This window comes from Megalobrama amblycephala, linkage group LG16 (genome assembly GCF_018812025.1).
Source record: "Megalobrama amblycephala isolate DHTTF-2021 linkage group LG16, ASM1881202v1, whole genome shotgun sequence".
Classification (NCBI taxonomy): domain Eukaryota; kingdom Metazoa; phylum Chordata; class Actinopteri; order Cypriniformes; family Xenocyprididae; genus Megalobrama; species Megalobrama amblycephala.
Window position 1 is genome coordinate 28,208,907 of NC_063059.1, and position 19,255 is coordinate 28,228,161.

Consider the following 19,255-nt stretch of genomic DNA (forward strand, 5'->3'; position numbering starts at 1 on the left):
ACAGGATCACCTGCCATTCACCCCCCATTCTTCCGCCTCCTCCATTCAAAGAGAGAAGCCCAGGCTTGAAAGGGGGGAGGGAGGATTGAGCCGCTCTCGCTCTCCCTGGGGAGCGCTGACATGTGGGCCCAGCCTGGTCTGACACCTGTCCTCATCACCAGCCCACAGACACTCGTATGTCTCTGTACAGAGACCCACCATTAGGATTTTCTATTTATCACCCTAAAAAACTCTCAAAAATACACAGAATTATTTAAACATCTGCTATTGTACACTATACTGTTCAAAAGTTGGTGGTCAGTAAGATTTTTTTTTAACGAAATTAATACTTTTATTCTGCAAGGACGCATTAAATAAAGACGTTTATAATGGTTTTTAGGTCAAATGAATGCTGTTCTTTAGAACTTTCTATTCATCAAACAAAAATATTATGCAGCAGAACTGTTTTAAACATTGATAATAGTAAGAAATGTTTCATGTGACACTGAAGTCTGGAGAAATGATGCTGAAAATTCAGCTTTGCCATCACAGGAATGTTATAGGGCTGGGTAAAAAATATCGATTTCTCGATTTTAATCGATTCTCATTTTTACGAACCGATATCGATTCTTAAATCCCAAGAATCGATTAGTCTAGTCTGTTTTCAGTTGATGAATATGTAGCGCCTCCCATCCAATAAATCACAATAATCTTTGTCCTTTGTTACTTTTGATATGAAGCAAAGATTTCAAATGACGTCCATCTTATTATGAGATTCAAAAAATAAATACCATTTTGGTGCTGTTTAATGTGCCGTGACAGATCGCTTTAGCGCCTCAGGTATAGAGAAGCGGCAGCATGGAGCGCATATGAACATCCTCTCCTCCACTTTAATACCAGTTACAGCGCGAAATAAACATCTGAAGGTATGTTAAAATATACAGTACAACTTACCGAAATCCATATCATGTCTCGTGTAATCGCTTAATCAGTGTTTCAACCTCGGAAAGACGTCACTAAAACAGCTTGTAAACAATGTCACGTCACATTTACCTCAGAAAAACATATTCAGTGGCCATAAACTCATTAGTCATTAGCTAGAAAAGTGTACTCTAGAAAGCAACATTCTGATAAATATAGCTATGCACCTTTATATATTCTTTATAATTTTTAATGTTCTTCAATATTTAATGCATGTTTGAATAAATCAGTTATGACAGCCGCGATTTAAATGTTTATATTTAAAAAAAACCGAATTGGAGTAGAAATATGATTATGTAATTCTAAACTTTATTTATAATAAAAACCTCATTGACTGTAATTTAAGTGTTTATATATAAATAAGTTAATTTAATCTTCAATATTATTATAGTAGTAGCCTACCAAAACAAAAAAAATTTGCCATGTACTGTAACTGAAATACTACATCCAAAAGTAATCGATATCGAATCGAAATCGTAATCGTAATCGAATCAAAAGCATGTGAATAGTAATCGAATCGAATCGTGAAAATTGTGTCAATACCCAGCCCTACAATGTTACATTTAAAAAATATATATTAAAACAGAAAACAGTTTTAAACTGTAATAATATTTCACAATACTACTGTTTTTACAGTATTTTTGATCAAATAAAGCAGCCTTGAGGGGCATAAGAGACTTCTTTTAGGAAAACTGAACTTCCATTAGCTTCAAGTAGCATAGCTTTGTAGCCTATTCTTGTAAATCACTTGTGTTAGCAGCACTCACTTGTTTACAATCTGCTTAATTTTTAAACTGATAACAAAAAGTCTTGCTATGAAAGTTTACACCCCTCTCATACTCTTCATTCCATCTGTCTGCTCGTCGGTCTTGTTTTCTCTTTGCAGGAGTCTTAAAATCTTTTCCTTGCAGTTTTCTGTGCCTCTCAGATTAGCAGGCACCTGCGGCTAAGCTAATTGGTCACAGAGACGTTAGCCGCACCGTGACAGAATGTGTTGGTCATAGATGTAATGCTGATTTTCCCTAACACTTCATATCAAACCGAAAGAAAAATAAAAGGGAAGGCTGATTCAGTTTCATGCAGCGATAAGGATCTTTAGAATAAACATCACCATCAATATTTAACTTTTAAACCAATTGGTTTTGTTTTCTCTTTCAAGTTTTGTATATCAGGATGTCTGTCAATGCGTGAACCCACACCCTGCTACTGATATTCGCGATAGTGATAAGGCTGCATGATTAACTGCTTTGGCATTCTTGTGTCATGATGTACCAGAAGCCCTCCATGTTTTTAATGTCCAACTTTGGTCACTTAGCACTGTTGCGTTGTTAGAGCTAATTTGAACTGGCCATATGGTAGGCCAAAACAGGATGTATTTGTATACACAGAGCTGGGAGTGGCCGCTAACTGGCTAACAAGAGGTTACACGCTAGCAAGGTTTCTAGAGATAGTCATTCTGTAGAATAGAAATAATTTACAATAGGAACAATTTATACAACTATAAAGATAACTATAACTAGCTTCCACATGAACGCACAACAATGTTCTGTTTATTATAAGTGCAAGGTACAGTTTTGTCATCTGCCACTTTAAATGCTCAAGTTCTTTGAAGTCTGTTGATTCTGAATGGCTGTCGATGTTTTTCTCATTCATCAGCTATAAAATATCATTCTGAAAATGATTTCAAAAATATTGTTCCTCTGTGTCATTGTGGTATGAACTTCCCTATTCTCATAGTATTAGAATGATTATTAAAACTTTATAGCCTATTAGTTGTAGTCCTTGGTGTGAACGGGCCTTAAGTAGTTCGAGTGTTGCGTTTACACAGAAAGTTCACACAGAAAAACACAGAAACAGACAAAAATGAAGTGTGTAATGTTGGACACACAGCCTTCCCTACATGGTGGAAGGGGCTAAACATGCTAAAGCTAACGGCAACACATCATGTGCATCGTTTCCTTCAAATGGAAAACAGCAAATGTTCCTGTATAGGAAATAATGCTAAGTTTTTCATACACTATATGGCAGTCTACATAGAGTATAGTGTTACATCAATGACATCGACCATATTTGATGTTCTTTATGTATGCGAGTTGATCAATGTTTATATGTAAATAACGAAACCTTTTCATCATATAAAGCGAACATGTCTCTTCAGAAGACTTGTTCAGTTCATATGTATTACTTACACAATGTTTCTCTGAACTTTTTTGAAGTAGAATGGACTTTTGATGTAGGTTTCAATAAAATATCTTCAATTGTGTTTCGAAGATAAGTCTTACGGGTTTGAAACTCAATGAGAGTGAGTAATTGATGACAGAATTTTAGTTTTTGGGTGAACTGTCTCTTTAAGAGCTGTTGTCCCTAGTGCAGCTTTGCAACCAGACATTTAGTCAGCACTTACAGTCGAACACTCCAGCTAACTGTGACATCTGCACTTCTTAGAAAACTAAGCTGTGGTTGATCAACAATGGGGATTTCTTTTCCTTGACTGTAGAGTGGGTACGTCAGCATGCATTCTGGGTATGTACGACAGTAGTCCCCGCAGGGCGAACGACTAAATACCTTCAATGTCCCAAACACTGCACTGAGATATTTTCAAGAATCGCTTACAGTTCATTCTTCAAACGGTTCAAAAGAACATGATGTCATAATAGGAAAAGATTCTACTAATGTAGTCACTTCCTTATTTATGCTAACAGAACATCAGCTTCCAGTCATTAGAGAAGTAATTATCCACTGTAATTAGTGTAAAATGTACAGAAGAAAAGAGGACGGAAGCAACAAATGAAGACAGAAGAAAGGAAGAAAAGGACTAAGCAGTAAAACGGAGAAACCCACATAGATTAAAGACACACCTGTCATCACTACATCACTGCTGATTTCACCCCTCTTCCTTTTTTTCACGACCCTGAGAACCCCGTCTGGAGTCCGTCCTGTTGAAGAGAGAGAGAGGAAATGCAAGATTCACGCACATGTTCTAAAAGGACAGTTGCAAATCCCAGCTAAACTTATATTCTCTTTTCTGTCTATACATGGTGGTCTGATGATCTTAGTTCAATATTTAAAATGAGTTTGAGTGCATGTGCAACTTATAGATCATTTTTGCATATAATTGTTATGAATAATATTATTAAGTATATTTTTTCACATTCGTGCACATAAACCATGTTTAAAACTGTAAACTGACTTCTCTTCATGCACTTATCAGTGTTGAAAACAGCTGTGCAGCTTAATATTTTTGTGGAAACTGTGGTATTTATTTTAGGATTCTTTGATGAAAAAAGTTCAAAAGAACAACATCTGTTTGAAATATAAATCTTTTGTAACATTGTGATGTCTTTACTGCCACCTTTGATCAATTAAATGCATCCTTGCTGAATAAATGTCCGATTGTCTGATCTGACAATATGGATCTTGTTTTTAAGTCATTTGTGGGTTGTTCTGTTTGTTTTGTTTGTTTGAGCCTATTTTCCAGCCCACCATAGCAACATTGGCTCAACCAGAAGTGTAACTGTGAGGGGACTGTTCACGAAACGTACATTTACATGTACATTTAATCATACAGTAGACGCTTTTATCCAAAGCAACTTAAAAATTAGAAGAATAGAAGCAATCAAACCAACAATTGGGCAACAATATGCAAGTGCTGTGACTAGTCCCAGTTAGTCTAGTACACTGCACGTAGCAAGGTGTTTTTTTTTTAAATAGATGTATAATTGATAGTATTAAAGGGTTAGTTCACCCAAAATGAAATTTGTGTCATTAATTACTCACCCTCATGTCCTTCCACACCCGTAATACCTTCGTTCATCTTCAGAACACAAATTAAAATTTTTAATGAAATCCAAGGGTATCTGATCCACACATAGACAGCAATGTCATCGCACCTTTTGACGTCAACGAGAATACTTTTTGTGCGCACAAACAAAACAAAAATAATTGACTTTTCAATTTGAACCATTGTCATGTAGTGAACTCAGTGCAGGCTTCCTTGTTTATGTCCGAATGCTGGCTCACTATTGGCCGGATCCTGTGTCAGCATCACATGCATGCGTCATGCTGCTCACATGTTCAGCTTCGGCCAGATTGCGTTCGGACGTAAACGAGGAAGCCTACACTGAATTCACTACGTATGAAAATGGTTCAAATTGTTGAATAAAGCCATTATTTTAGTTTTGTTTTTGTGCACAATAAGTGTTCTTGTCGCTTCATAAAATTAAGGTTGAACCACTGTAGTCACATTGATGTCAAAAGGTGCAATGACGTTGCTGCCTATGTGTGGATCAGATACCCTCAGATTTTATCAAAAATATTTTAATTTGTGTTCAGAAGATGAGCGAAGGTCTTACGGGTTTGGGACGACATGAGGGTGAGTAATAAATGACAGAATTTTCATTTTTGGGTGAACTAACCCTTTAACGGGTCTAGTGTTGACAAAAAAGTTTCTTGAAAATGGCTGAAGACTAAGCAGCTCAGGTTGATCTATGCAGGTCATTCCACCAGCATGGAACAGTCAAGGTAAAGGTCCGTGAAAGTGATTTTGTGCCTCTTTGAGATGGCACCACAAGATGCCTTTCACTTGCAGAATGCAAATTTCTGGAGGTCACACAAGTCTGAAGTACTGAGTTTAAGTATAGGGGTGCAGCGCCAGTGGCAAACATCAATGCCTTGATGTGAGCGGCACTTGGCAACCAATGCAAGTTTAACCTTCGCTCATTGAAGAGCACTCTTGCTGCAGCATTCTGGATCAGTTGCAGAGGTTTGACAGTGCATGCTGGAAGCCCTGCCAAGAGATCATTACAATAGTCCAGTCTGGATAGAACAAGGAGTTGTGTAGCATGCTCCGACAGGAAGGGTCTGATTTTCCTAATGTTGCATAAGGCAAATCTGCAGAACCGGGCAGTTCTAGCAATGTGGTCTGTGATGTTTAGCTGATCATCGATCACAACGCCAAGGGTACTGGCTGTCCTGGATGGGGTTATGGTGAAAAAATAGCTGAATGGAGAAGTTGGGTTGGCTGAGATGGTGGTCCTCCATCTAGCAAGAAATGTCTGTCAGGCAGGCTAAGATGCAAGCAGCTACCGTCAGGTCATCTGGCTGGAATTAGAGGTAGAGTTGTGTGTCATCAGCATAGCAGTGATAGGAAAACCCACGGTTATGAATTACAGATCCTAGTGATGATATGTAAATGGAGAAGAGAAGTGGTCCAAGCACTGAGCCCTGAGGCACCTCAGTATCTAGATAGCTTTTTGAATGTATTTTTTACAGCTTTGTATGAATTACTGAAATTATGAGAACAGAGCAGATCTTCCAGAAATTATGCTCTGAAAATTCCCACATTTGGGGAATTTGCAAACCGGATTTCAATCGCTCAGATACATTGTGAATGAATTGCTTTCTTGGTTATGGTGTCACCCCTGCCAAGTAAGTTGTTACGGGTAAGATGAAAGATGTCAATAAAACTTTGCAGTACAGCTCTTTGACCCATTACCACACATCAACATGTCATGGTAAGAATGACACTCCACCTGCTCCTCCACTCACAAGTCTGATAAATATCAGCTACACCCTGATCTAACTGCCTTCTTTCATTTTACTATAAACCTTTGGCTTCTGTCACAAGACATGCATGATTAAGAACTTCAAGGAAACACTTCATGCAAAGTGCTTTGGTACATGTTTTTATATGTATAAAATTACTGGTGGTCAAAATGTAGGGGGAGTTTGTCTATCTAGGATTAAAGTTTGCCCACAATTCCTTCCCTCCTAGCTTCCTGTTTTTGGAGTATATATAGGTCTTGACATGGGAAGGGAAGTGGATTTTATTCTGGCACGCTCATCACTCCTAGGCCCCATTCTTTCCTTTAGTGTGAGGAGGAAACCGTGCATCTTCCTGACCACACACCCACGATCACACACGTTCACTCATATACAAAAAGCCAAAAGACAGTCAAGAAAACTCTTAATTCAGTTACACTAAAAGTGTCATGTGGTCTAACCATCAAGTAAAAAGCAAATAAATTTAACATAAAAAGTGACATTTTTCTCACACAATACCTGCGTACACATTAATCATCAATTTTTAATTCTAGGCTTTTGGTGAGGTGCATGATATTTTACAAACTGAACTAACATTGTCATGAAAAGGTCAAATTATCTGATATTTTAAGGGAGTAATTGATAAAATAATATTAAACAGGAAATTAAAATCTTAAAAATCGAAATGCAATTTTTATTCAGAAACTAATAATGTAATAATGTAATAATGTAATAATCCAAGTCCCTGTTTGTATAAATTATATTTTTAATGTAGACTATCATTCAAAAGTTTGGGGCCAGAATGATTTTTTTTTTTTTTTTAAAGAAATTAATACTTCTTTTCAACAAGGACACATTAAATTGATAAAAAAGTGACATTTATAATGTTACAAAATATTTCTATTTCAAATAAATGTTGTCATTTTGAACTTTTTTTTATTCATCACAGAATCCTGAAAAAAAAAAAAAAAAATCACGTTTTCACGTTTTCCACAAAAATATTAAGCAGCAAACAGTTTTCAACAATGATAATAAAATATATTAATTTAGAAAGCTGTTACTTTAAATTTTATTATTTTTTAACAATATTACTGTTTTTCCTGTATTGCTGAACAAATAAACGCAGCCTTATTGAGCATAAGAGACTTATTTTAAAAACATTTAAAAATCTTACAGACCTCTTTCGAACAGTCGCGTATTTTTTAAAGTCATTGGCCAATCAACAAGAGATTTCACAATGTAAAATGTTACTTTGTCATGTTGGGAATGTGGTTGCAGTGTTGTCTGTACTGAGACATGGTGAGGTCAGGGTTTGACACCACCCTCCACGGTTCAGCTGCTGGGGCTCTAAAAGCCAAAGGTCACAACAAATAGGAAGTGCCCAACACAAATATAGGTCCTACTGACGGAGTGGATTTTTTGGATGGGATGTGGAGGGAGGAAAGAGAATGTGGTAGGGGTGGGGGCTATGACAGTGGGCAATAACAAAACAGAGAAAAAAAAACATGCCAGAGCAAGAGTCAACAAACCTAATTTCAAAAGTAAACAAGAGACCCTTCCTTCTCAATGTAATTAGTGCAACAATCTCAATGTGCACTTACAGAGCAGAAACATGGCCTAACAAGTGTATTGTCTCACATCAAACTGAAAAAAAAAAAAAAAAAAAAAACCTGAACGGTCACTGGGTTTCCTGCTTTTGTCTCTGAGGGAAATAAGCAAGTCGAAGTTGCTTATGTGCACTTCTGATATGTTTGAGGAATTCAAAGGTGAACAGATATAAACCAAAACAACATTGGACCCCATTGAAAAAAATTGACGAGGGTGAAAAAAAAAAGTACATGAGGGTGAATAAATGATGGCAGAATTTTCATTTTTGGGTGAACTATTCCTTTAAGTGTCTAAACATGCATGTTCATGCTAATGTCTGATGTTGTTCCCCTTTCTAGTGAAGAACAGATGGAGACTTCTTGTCTGTTTTGCAAGCCCGAGAAAAAGCGGCAACAACATAAACTCCCACACATAAATAAAAACAAGAACAGTGGGATACAGACCGAGAACATTATCCCCCCACGCGCCTCCCCTCCAAACTCCGTCCCAAGAGAGGAACTTTAGCTGAGGATGGTTGGGCTCGTAAATCAGTGATTGCCAGTGTTGAGATTGAGACTGTCTCCTTACATTCTCCCTGAAGAATTATGAGCTCTCATGCTTTTTCTTTCAGTTTGCCCAACACTATGATACTGCCTCATCTATGCATGTTTTTGAAGACTCAAATCTTAATCTGTTTCACAATGACATTAAGACTGTAGCAATATCTGTGTGTGTTTGTTCATGAAGTCTGAGAGCTCTCTAAGAGGTCATTCTTTAATGACCCTAAAGAGGCAGAAGATCTATGATTAAAGGGTTCTGGTCTGCTATTACTAAGAGCGAAATGGCTTCTGCTGGACATAAATATTTGCAACGGCTTTAGTTAGAGAGTTTTAGGGGTGATCTGAAAGCCCAGTGTTCGGTGGATGGGGTCTTGAGGGAGGCCTGTATCCGGCAGGCTGCTCCCCTCTGACCCCGGGCAGCGTGGGAAAGAGAGTATAGGGAACTGGCGTGACCAGGGACATTAACACAGATGACTCTAGCAGACCTGGCCGAACACCTGTCCACCTCCTCTCTACCTCGGACATCAGTCAGTGGAGCTTCGCCAAACCACTTTTCTCCCAATGAGATGGGGAGGAAGCCTGATCATACCCAAGAAATCCTTGCCTTCATCCCATTTTCTCTATATAATGAACATAAAATTTGATAACTATGGAAGCTTGTTTCTGCCATGAAATAAAAAATAAAAAAGGTAATTGCGACTTTTTATCTCAAAATTCTGACTCTTTTTTTTCAGAATTGTGATATAAACTCACAATTCCGAGATATAACGTCAGAATTGCGTGATATAAAGTGAGAATTGTGAGTTATAAAGTCAGATTTGTGAGATATAAACTCGCAATTGCATGTTACAATGTCCAATTATTTGGGAAAAAGACTGATGTTTTTCTCTGAATTGCGAGTTTATATCTCACAATTCTGACTTTGTAACTCGCAACTGCATGATTTTTTTTTTTTAGAGTTGTGAGTTTATATCTCGCAATTCTGACTTTAAAAGACACAATTGCGAGTTTACATCATGCAATTCTGAGAAAAAAAGTCAGTTGCGAGTTATAAAGTCAGAATTGCGTGAAACAAACTCGCAATTCTGACTTCTTTTTCAGAATTGCACGTTTTTATCATTATTCTGACTTTATAAGACGCAATTCTGACTTAATATTACGCAATTCTGACTTTATAACTCGCAATTACGAGTTTAAATCTCGCAATTCTGAGAAAAAAGTCAGAATTGTGAGATGCAAACTCGCAACTGCGAGAAAAAAAAGTCAGAATTGCAAGATAAAATGTCTCAACCTTTACTTATTTAGTGGCGGAAACAAGCTTCCATAGATAACATATAAAATGTTTAATAAATTATAAATAAAGAATTTGGTAATATTATGATTTCCTTTTACAATCTAAAGACTAAGTCTAAAATTGGAAATTTTGGAAAAAAAAAATATTATATATATATATATATATATATATATATAATGAGAATATAAAAAGGCAAATAAAATAAATAAAAGCCAATTATTTAATTTAGGATTCAACATGTTTTTGTTAAATATAACAGCTTTCTCATACAGTATAAAGGGGTCTGTACATACAAATATTTCTAATTTCTTAAACTAATATTTCATATTATTTTAAACTTTAAACTCAAATTGTTTTGCTTAATAGGCCATGCATAGAAGCATTTTCACTACAGATCTCAGACTTTCATTCGTCACTGTAAGTGGCAGTCAGTCTTATGGGAGTTAAAACAATAGTAATAAATCAGGCATTCTCGAATCTCGATCATGCATGTTTCTCCCTGTGATCATAAAGAGCGAGAACGAGACTCTAGACAAGTATGAATGCGGAGAATATGGCTTTGGGAAACTGCTTCAGTTGCATCATTTAGGTTAACCGATCACTGGAAAATAAACAAGAAAAATACGTCAAAGTGGAAGTCACTGTCATATGCTAAATATAACTTCTGCCTGACTGAATACTATTCTGATTATGAGGTCAGCAATATCTTGTACTTTATCTACAAAACTGCTGACCAAGCCTAAGAGGAACTCATTGTTACAGTGTAAGTTCTTATAACTACGACAGCTCCATCAACTGCACAATGGAGTCCAGTGTGGGAAAGGAGGTAGAGGAAGGAAGCGGGTTTCAGTCTCACTCAGAGTGAGAGAGCGACGATAAGAATCTACCAAGTGGAGCAGGAAGCTTTTCCGAGGGGGAAACACATTGAAGGACAGCTTGGACTGACCCCTGTGCTGGATCCCGAAACTGGGTATTCCAGTCTGACCAATCCACTCCCCAATGATACAGGGCATTCTGTGATGAGAGTTCAGGAGGATCCCTCATCTCATCTGTCATCTAAGCGCACTTATCTCACTGAAGTGCCATGTTAGCGATTTGCTTGAAAGCAGTAGCTCAGCTGTTTAAAAAAAGTTTTGCTTTTCCAGTAACAAGTTGCTTTCCATATGAGTATCAGCTATACTAATTATATCAGATACACTAAGTAATACTCAAAAACACTTGCCCTCACTTGCCCTTTATGAGTCATTGTGAATCTGATTCATTTTATTTCAAACAACTGTTGATTGATTCCTTCGGATCCCTACACAGATTCATGTGCAGCATTTTACATCTTGTTTTGTAGCTTTACAAAATAATGTACTTTTTAGTCATGTTACTGTTCGTTCACATTTGGCATGTTTGGTTCGATTAAAACGATCCCTGGTGCGATTGCTGTTAGTGCAGTTCATTTGAACATGTGTGAATGCTGACATCTGAACCCTGGTGCGCACAAAACAAATGAACTCTGGTGCGGTTCGAATGATATATGAACGCAACACAGACCAAAGATATGTAAATGAACCAAAAACAGGAAGATGAAACCCTAAAAAGGACAGAATCCTCACGCATATCGTTTTGTTTTCTTTTTTCTCGTCATAGTCGTGATGCCAATCTGAACGCTAAATGGACCAGGACTAAATGTTTTTTTGTTTTTTTTAGTCTGCACCAAACAAACCAAGCGAACCGAACTACAAGTGTGTTAGTGAAGATGAAAGCATTTGTTAGTATACAGAAATTGAGTTGCAATGACGAGATCACTGCTTTCATGCGCTCAACATTGTCTGTGATCTCTGCAACCTTTCATGCCACGATCTAAATATAACGGCATAGATCTAAATGTAATGCAACACTGTTCACGATTAGTTAACCTTAGAGCTGCAATAGTAAAAACGTGCTAAAAGAGAGAGTAATACTTGGATATTTTCATATGCAAAGATGTCAGCCAATCACAGCAGTGGGCACTGAAGTCTCACAGCAGACACGCCCCTTAAAACAGAGCGTTCAAATCAGAGGCTAAAATCAGGGTAGGAAAAATGCCTTTTATTTATAAATGATGACAAATTTGGATGTAAAAAGCATACTAACATTATAAGTGCACCCCAGGAAACATTATAAAACAATAAACCAATGCAGTTCATGACCCCTTTAACATTACTTATTCAGTATACAATTATAATATTTATAAATATTTGCTTTTATATAGCTTTTATTTTTATATTTTCAGTCTTCATTTTATTTAGTTTTAGTAAATTTGTTGTGCTTTTGTCATTTTTATTAGTTTTTTTTTTATTAGTTCTTTAATTTATTTTCAGTATTTCAGCTTCATTGTTCATTGCCAAGGTAATATTTTCAAGTTTTTCATCTAATATTTATATTTTATCTTATTTTATTTCAGCTTTATTTCAATTAACAAAAGATTTTCATAGCTTTAGTTTAAAGGTGCCCTAGAATTAAAAATTGAATTTATCTTGGCATAGTTAAATAACAAGAATTCAGTACATGGAAATGACATACAGTGAGTCTCAAACTCCATTGTTTCCTCCTTCTTATATAAATCTCATTTGTTTAAAAGATCTCCGACGAATAGGCAAATCTCAACATAACACCGACTGTTACGTAACAGTCGGGATCATTAATATGTACGCCCCCAATATTTGCATATGCCAGCCCATGTTCAAGGCATTACACAAGGGCAGCCAGTATTAACGTCTGGATCTGTGCACAGCTGAATCAACAGACTAGGTAAGCAAGCAAGAACAATAGCGAAAAATGGCAGATGGAGTGATAATAACTGACATGATCCATGATTACATGATATTTTTAGTGATATTTGCAAACTGTCTTTCTAAATGTTTCGTTAGCATGTTGCTAATGTACTGTTGAATGTGGTTAAAGTTACAATCGTTTCTTACTGTATTCACTGTCGCTATTTTCATTTTTAAACACTTGCAGTCTGTATAATTTATAAACACAACTTCATTCTTTATAAATCTCTCCAACAGTGTAGCATTAGCCGTTAGCCACAGATCACAGCCTCAAATTCATTCAAATCAAATGTAAACATCCAAATAAATACAATACTCACATAATTCGACGCATGCATGACGAACACTTTGTAAAGATCCATTTTGAGGGTTATATTAGCTGTGTGAACTTTGTTTATGCACTGTTTAAGGCAAGCGCAAGCTCCGTGGACGGGGAGCGTGAGCATTTAAAGGGGCCGCAACTTGAATCGGCGCATTTCTAATTATGCCCCAAAATAGGCAGTTAAAAAAATTAATTTAAAAAAATCTAGGGGTATTTTGAGCTGAAACGTCACAGACACATTCAGGGGACACCTTAGACTTATATTACATCTTGTAAAAAAACATTCGATGGCACCTTTAAGTTTTAGTTAACAACTACAACATTGTTCCAAGATGGGTATGTGAACTCACCCTATGAACCTGCTTAATAAACTCAACACAAATAGAAGTGGGACAAGTTTGTATAAAGGGCTCATAGTAAATGCTTTGTAGAACTTTAGCCAAAGCTGCTAAAACACAGGAAAGTTGCTTATCAATTCAGGCTACATTTCCTCCAAGAAGTAAATCAAGCCACTAGACTGTTTTCCAGACAAGCCCCAAGAGGTATATTATGCCACATTGTAATTGTATCCACAAAGTATGGGTATGCCGATCCGTTTTGAAATGTTGATATTGATACGTCTGATATTGATATTGTGTCGCAGGTATCCTTACATCATAATACTTAAAAAATATTATATTAGTATCTATAAAATATTTCTATATTTAATAGAAGTATCAGTAGTATCAATATTGGCAAAATTAGCCTTGATTGTATATGATATCAGATCAAAATCAAATATGGTTTCACCCATCCCTACAGCACTCCAGTTTGCCACATGACAAATGATAGCCAGTTGTAAGTACAGTTCCAAAAGCTTGAAAAAAGATTTCTATTCTTACTGATTCACAGTATGGGAAGGTCATCTCAAGCAACACACACATTAGGGTCAGAGGTCACTTCCATTGCAAACAAGCATCAGCTGAGTCTTTCTTTGAGATTAGAGAGGTGACGGAAAGCCATTCTTTAACAACAAACACCATACTCCTGCAACACCATCTTGTTTTCATAGATTTCTGATGTTATGCTTGTCACATGCAGACACAGTTTCAGGATTGGTTTTATGGCTTACAGAGACAGCCGTGGGAAGTCTTGGAAGTAGCTGTTCTCCCCATACCGTTCAGTTTTACTTCCTCTCAATTTTCCAAGACTTGTTGCATAATAAAAATGTCTTATTCCTTTTTGTCCCATTATTATGTAATTCCTTTATTCCACTACTTACTTTTATTTAGCAAGCATGTATTAAATTAATCAATAGTGACAGTAAAGACATATTTTACAAAAGATCACTTTCAAATATATGCTACTCTTTTAAACTTTATATTAATCCAGTAATTCTGAACAAAATGTATCAGTTTCCACAAAAATATTAAGCAGCACAGCTGTTTTCAACATTGATAAGAAAAGTTTCAAATCAGCATATTAGAATGATTTCTGAAGGATCATGTGACACTGAAACCTGGAGGAAAGATGCTGAAAATTCAACTTTGCATCACTGGAATAACTTACATTTTAAAATATATTCAAATAGAAAACAGTTATTTGACACTGTAATAATATTTCACTAAATTACTGTTTTACTGATCACATGAATGCAGCCTTGGTGAGCTTAAAAGAATTCTTTCAAAAACTTTAAAAAAGCTCAGCGACACAAACTTTTGAACGGCAATTCCTACTGTGTCCCCAAGCAATACTCAAATGCTACTGAGGTCCTTCTGTGAAAGAGTCACCATTCAAATCGCTCTTGTGAATATACTGAGCTAATCTCAGCAATTTAGTAGACGCTTTCCTGGAGTCAGATCACATCAAAGCAAAGTGTTTCATTAGGGATGCTGATTCCATCAGACCAGATATCTTTATTGCGCTTCAAACCAAAGGCCAAATCCCAGTTCCCTCATTACATCACAGTGATGTGCATATAGGCACCCATGGGGGTTGGTAGAGGTCTCGTCTTTACTATATTTGGGTAAGAGGGTAGCTAACCTTTACAGACACTTTGTCTGTCTAGAAAAGACTGTTCCCATGAACATGAAAGCACAAACTGAGAATGAGGGGGGCCTGAGGTTCTAAAGTAATTTCCCATAGTGGTGGCTCTCTCTTTCCTCCTTTTAGTCACACCTCAGGTGTAAGGAAAGTGTGCCGGCTAGGTTCCCCCAGACATCAAAGGGTCTGTCCCAGCATCTGGGTCTAAAGCTTCCCTTCACTTTTGTCTCTTGATATTTGCCAAAGATGTGTTAGGATTTTCCCAAGAATATGATCATGTTGCAATCTCAAGGATCTTATCACAGTTTTCCTGTTAAATTTGTATTACTTTGGAAATCTGACTCTAATCTACCGGTACTTGTATTTCTTTTACACTTATGCTGTTCTTACAATCTCAGGGAGTGAATCATTTGATTTGCTCAGGCCAGAGGATACAGTATTTAGCCATTTCCCATCTAAGCAGTGTTCTGCAACTTCTCACAAGTTGTAAACAACATCTCTAAGCATTTTCTAAGTAGGAGCCAACACTTCTCAGAGAAATCTTCCTGTAAAATTTAGACTAACCCAGAAACACATGAACTGTAAATGAATAACACAACTATTGGTAAATATAATCAAGAAACATCTAAGTAATTGTCTTTGCTGAGTTCTTGTGAAAGAGTCAGCCATTCTGAATGATTCAGCACAGACACGTGCAAGAAAGCGTGCAGCTGACACGGTTGCTTATAAGCTCATGTACAGTCTCTGGGAGGGGATGTGGAAGGGGGCGGGTTGCAAAGGTGAGGAAGATGGGAGTGGACAACCTCATGTTTCCTGAAAGATCAATGGCTTCATTTGTCAATTTCCCAGGTCAACACATCTCATTTATAGAGGAAACTGTGGTTAAAATACATTATGGGTGAAGCTTTAGGGATTTAAGGTACAAACTAAAAAATGATCAAAGTGAATGAGACTGCACACACTATCGGTCAAACGTTTGGAACAATTATGATTTTTGTTTTAATGTTTTTGAAAGAAGTTAAAAACAAACATTGGATTTGGATTTTTATGGATTTGTAATCAATTATTTCATTTTTCCTTTCATTACTTTCATAATTACTACTGTGAAATGTTTATTGGAATTATAATTACTGTAGTACCACCACAGTTACTGTAAATCGTAAAAGTATTTTCAGACCATAAAAAAAGTCAAATCAGTAATAAATACACAAACAACTGTACCTCAAAGTTGAAAGTATACAGTTGAATAAGTAGCCTTCAAGTAAAAGTGCACACGTCATAAGGCAGCTGAAGATTCACCCAACAGGAAAGGCTTGTATTTTCTGATAGGACAGATAAGAACAATGTGCTGATAAGACAAAACTCCACAGTATATATATATTTTTTTGCATCTCAAGTGTTTCCTTAGAACTTAATGATCAACAGATGGTCTGATTTAAAAATTGCCATGGCCATAAAAGGTTATTTTATGAATCTTCTCTAATAGGCCACATGATAAGGAATTTTTAAATGGATGATTGTTAGACTGATAACATAAAAAGGTCAACATCACCAGTGCTGGTGGGCCTGATTCAGTGTGGCCCATTGATGGTCCTTAAAACATTCTCTAGAAAACAGGACAGCTGCTGCTGGACCTCTTCGCTGATTTGCTAAACCAGGAGCTGACTGTGAGCTCTGTGACCCCTGACCTCTTGCTGGGGCGCTAAGCTGCCAACTGTCATCAGGAGTCAGAGAACACGATTTATCCTTCAGGTCAAAGACCTTACACACACAGCAGAGGAGAGGAAAAGAGAAATATATACAGCCTTTATATATATATATATATAGAAAAGAATATATATGTGTGTGTATGTGTGTGTGTCTATGTATATATATTTTGTTAAGAGCAAAAACCAAAATGTTTGACTGGGAATAAAACTTAAGGATTGCAAGCAAAAGGTCACTGGAGCTACAAACAGGAAGAGGAAACTGGAATATATGCTGAGGTTATTCTGGTGATTGGTGGTGCCCCATAAAGCCATAGACTAACAAACACTTCCTTCTCAGTAACATGTGGTGGAAACTGGATATTACCTACAACTTAAGTACTTATTTTTGTCAAGTCCTCATTTCATAAAATAACTTAATTTTCTTATCAAATGTAATTAAAATATGATGAGAATTTCCAAACAAAATACACACTTCCTGATTGTGGAACGTACGTTAGGGAAATTAAACAGTTAACATGTAACGTTATCAAATTTATCAAAAATCATTAGGGAAGATAAAAATAACGCTTACAATTCTGCGGTTAATATGGACTGTTTAACCTGACGCAATAAATGCAGCCTCCTTTTTTCGCTTCCTGTAAGGCCAGCTAATGTTGTATGCTCAAAGCCTGTTTAAGTCTAACTTATCCAGTATCCATTAATAAGACCATCTCTGACATGCTCACGCTATTTGCACGCCGCTCTCCATCTGCTCCGCGAAATATATCGGCAGCTTTTCCCAAAAAAGTGGCCAACTCAGGAATCCTGACAGGACAGTCAACAACTTACGTTACCCTGTCGTCGGCTTGCATGGGAGCCGCGTTCAAGACGCCTTCGCGTTTTGGCCTAGCTCTGTCTGGCCTCCATGATCATGCAGTAATGTGGCAAATACAGATTTAGCCATGCAGATATAAGTGCGGTCGATGGCTTGTCAACCGCCATTACATCGTACAAGAAGAAGTGTGGTTGATACAGTGAAACGGCGAAAGGCTCATTAAAGGGTTAATTCACCCAAAAATGAAAATAATGTCATTTATTACTCACCCTCATGCCGTTCCACACTCGTAAGACCTTCGTTAATCTTCAGAACACAAATTAAGATATTTTTGTTGAAATCCGATGATTCAGTGAGGCCTGCAAAGGGAGCAACCTCTCTCAAGATCCATTAATGTACTAAAAAAACATTTAAATCAGTTCATGTGAGTACAGTGGTTCAATATTAATATTATAAAGTGACTAGAATATTTTTGGTGCGCCAAAAAAACAAAATAATGACTTAAGCATCAAGATAATGAAGCATCAGAGCATTATGAATCAGTGTGTCGAATCTGCTGTTTGGAGCGCCAAAGTCACGTGATTTCAGCCATTGGCAGTTTGACACGCGATCCGAATCATGATTCGATACACTAATTCATTGTGCTCCAAAGCTTCCTAGCAGTGTTTTGAAATCGGCCATCGCTAAATAAGTCGTTATTTTGTTTTTTTGGTGCACCAAAAATATTCTCGTTGCTTTATAATATTAATATTAAACCACATGAACTGATTTAAATATGTTTTTAGTACATTAATGGATCTTGAGAGGAAGTGTCATTGCTGGCTATGGAGGCCTCACTGAGCCATCAGATTTCAACAAAAATATCTTTATTTGCGTTCCGAAGATGAACGAAGGTCTTACGGGTGTGGAACGGCATGAGGGTGAGTAATAAATGACAGAATTTTCATTTTTGGTTGAACTAACACTTTAAATCGGTAGGTTATGAGTGGATACAAGGCTCGATCACCACATAAAAATTATAAATGCATAAGTAGGCCTATAATAATGTTTTCAACTAGCAATTGTATTGCTTAGTTATGAAAATTAATCAGTAAAATGAGCTTCGATGTGAAAAGGTTTAAATGAATAGTAATAAGAATTTTCTGTAATTTGTTTTTTTTAAATGATAAGAACAGTCTGATAATTTACAGTTTGGGTCTATTAAATGTTTAGAAATTTTAAAAATCTTTCCTTTTTCCATTTTATTCAGAGAAATTGACAAAAAAAAGAATATATATCCACTCAATAGAGGTATTTATTATTATTAATGATAAGTTAATTATAAATATAATTCATTCATTATAAATTAATATTAATTTTATTATTCTTCCTAAATGCTTTTACTTTGCCTTTCACTTCATTTTACTTATATGCTTTTCAGAAGACAGACCCCAGTTTTGCAGTTTTCCGGGCTGTCAGATGACTGATACAATGGTATGTGACAACTGACTGGAGGTCAAATGATGTTAAATATAAGAAATGACCACAGCAATGTTTTACTGTATTTCTCTTTTCATTTTCTAAATTTATCTAAAAACGATCTCATCATGCAACTTCAAGTCTCATTCAAGTTCATAAACTCCTTGTCCACTTCTGTTGTCAG

At 36.5% G+C, this 19,255-nt stretch overlaps 1 long non-coding RNA gene across 3 annotated transcripts in view; it reads right to left on the reverse strand.

Annotated features, from left to right (window-relative positions):
• Nucleotides 1-17,838, reverse strand: part of LOC125248383 — a 31,715-nt gene extending 13,877 nt beyond the window's left edge. The window contains exons 1-4 of one of the 3 annotated variants that reach the window (XR_007180294.1): nt 17,628-17,838; nt 16,643-16,851; nt 16,312-16,412; nt 3,819-3,896 (exon numbers count right to left, since the gene is read on the reverse strand). This is a non-coding gene — a long non-coding RNA (uncharacterized LOC125248383). The other 2 variants (XR_007180293.1, XR_007180295.1) reach the window with 2 other exon arrangements.
• Between the last annotated feature and the right edge of the window lie 1,417 nt (nt 17,839-19,255).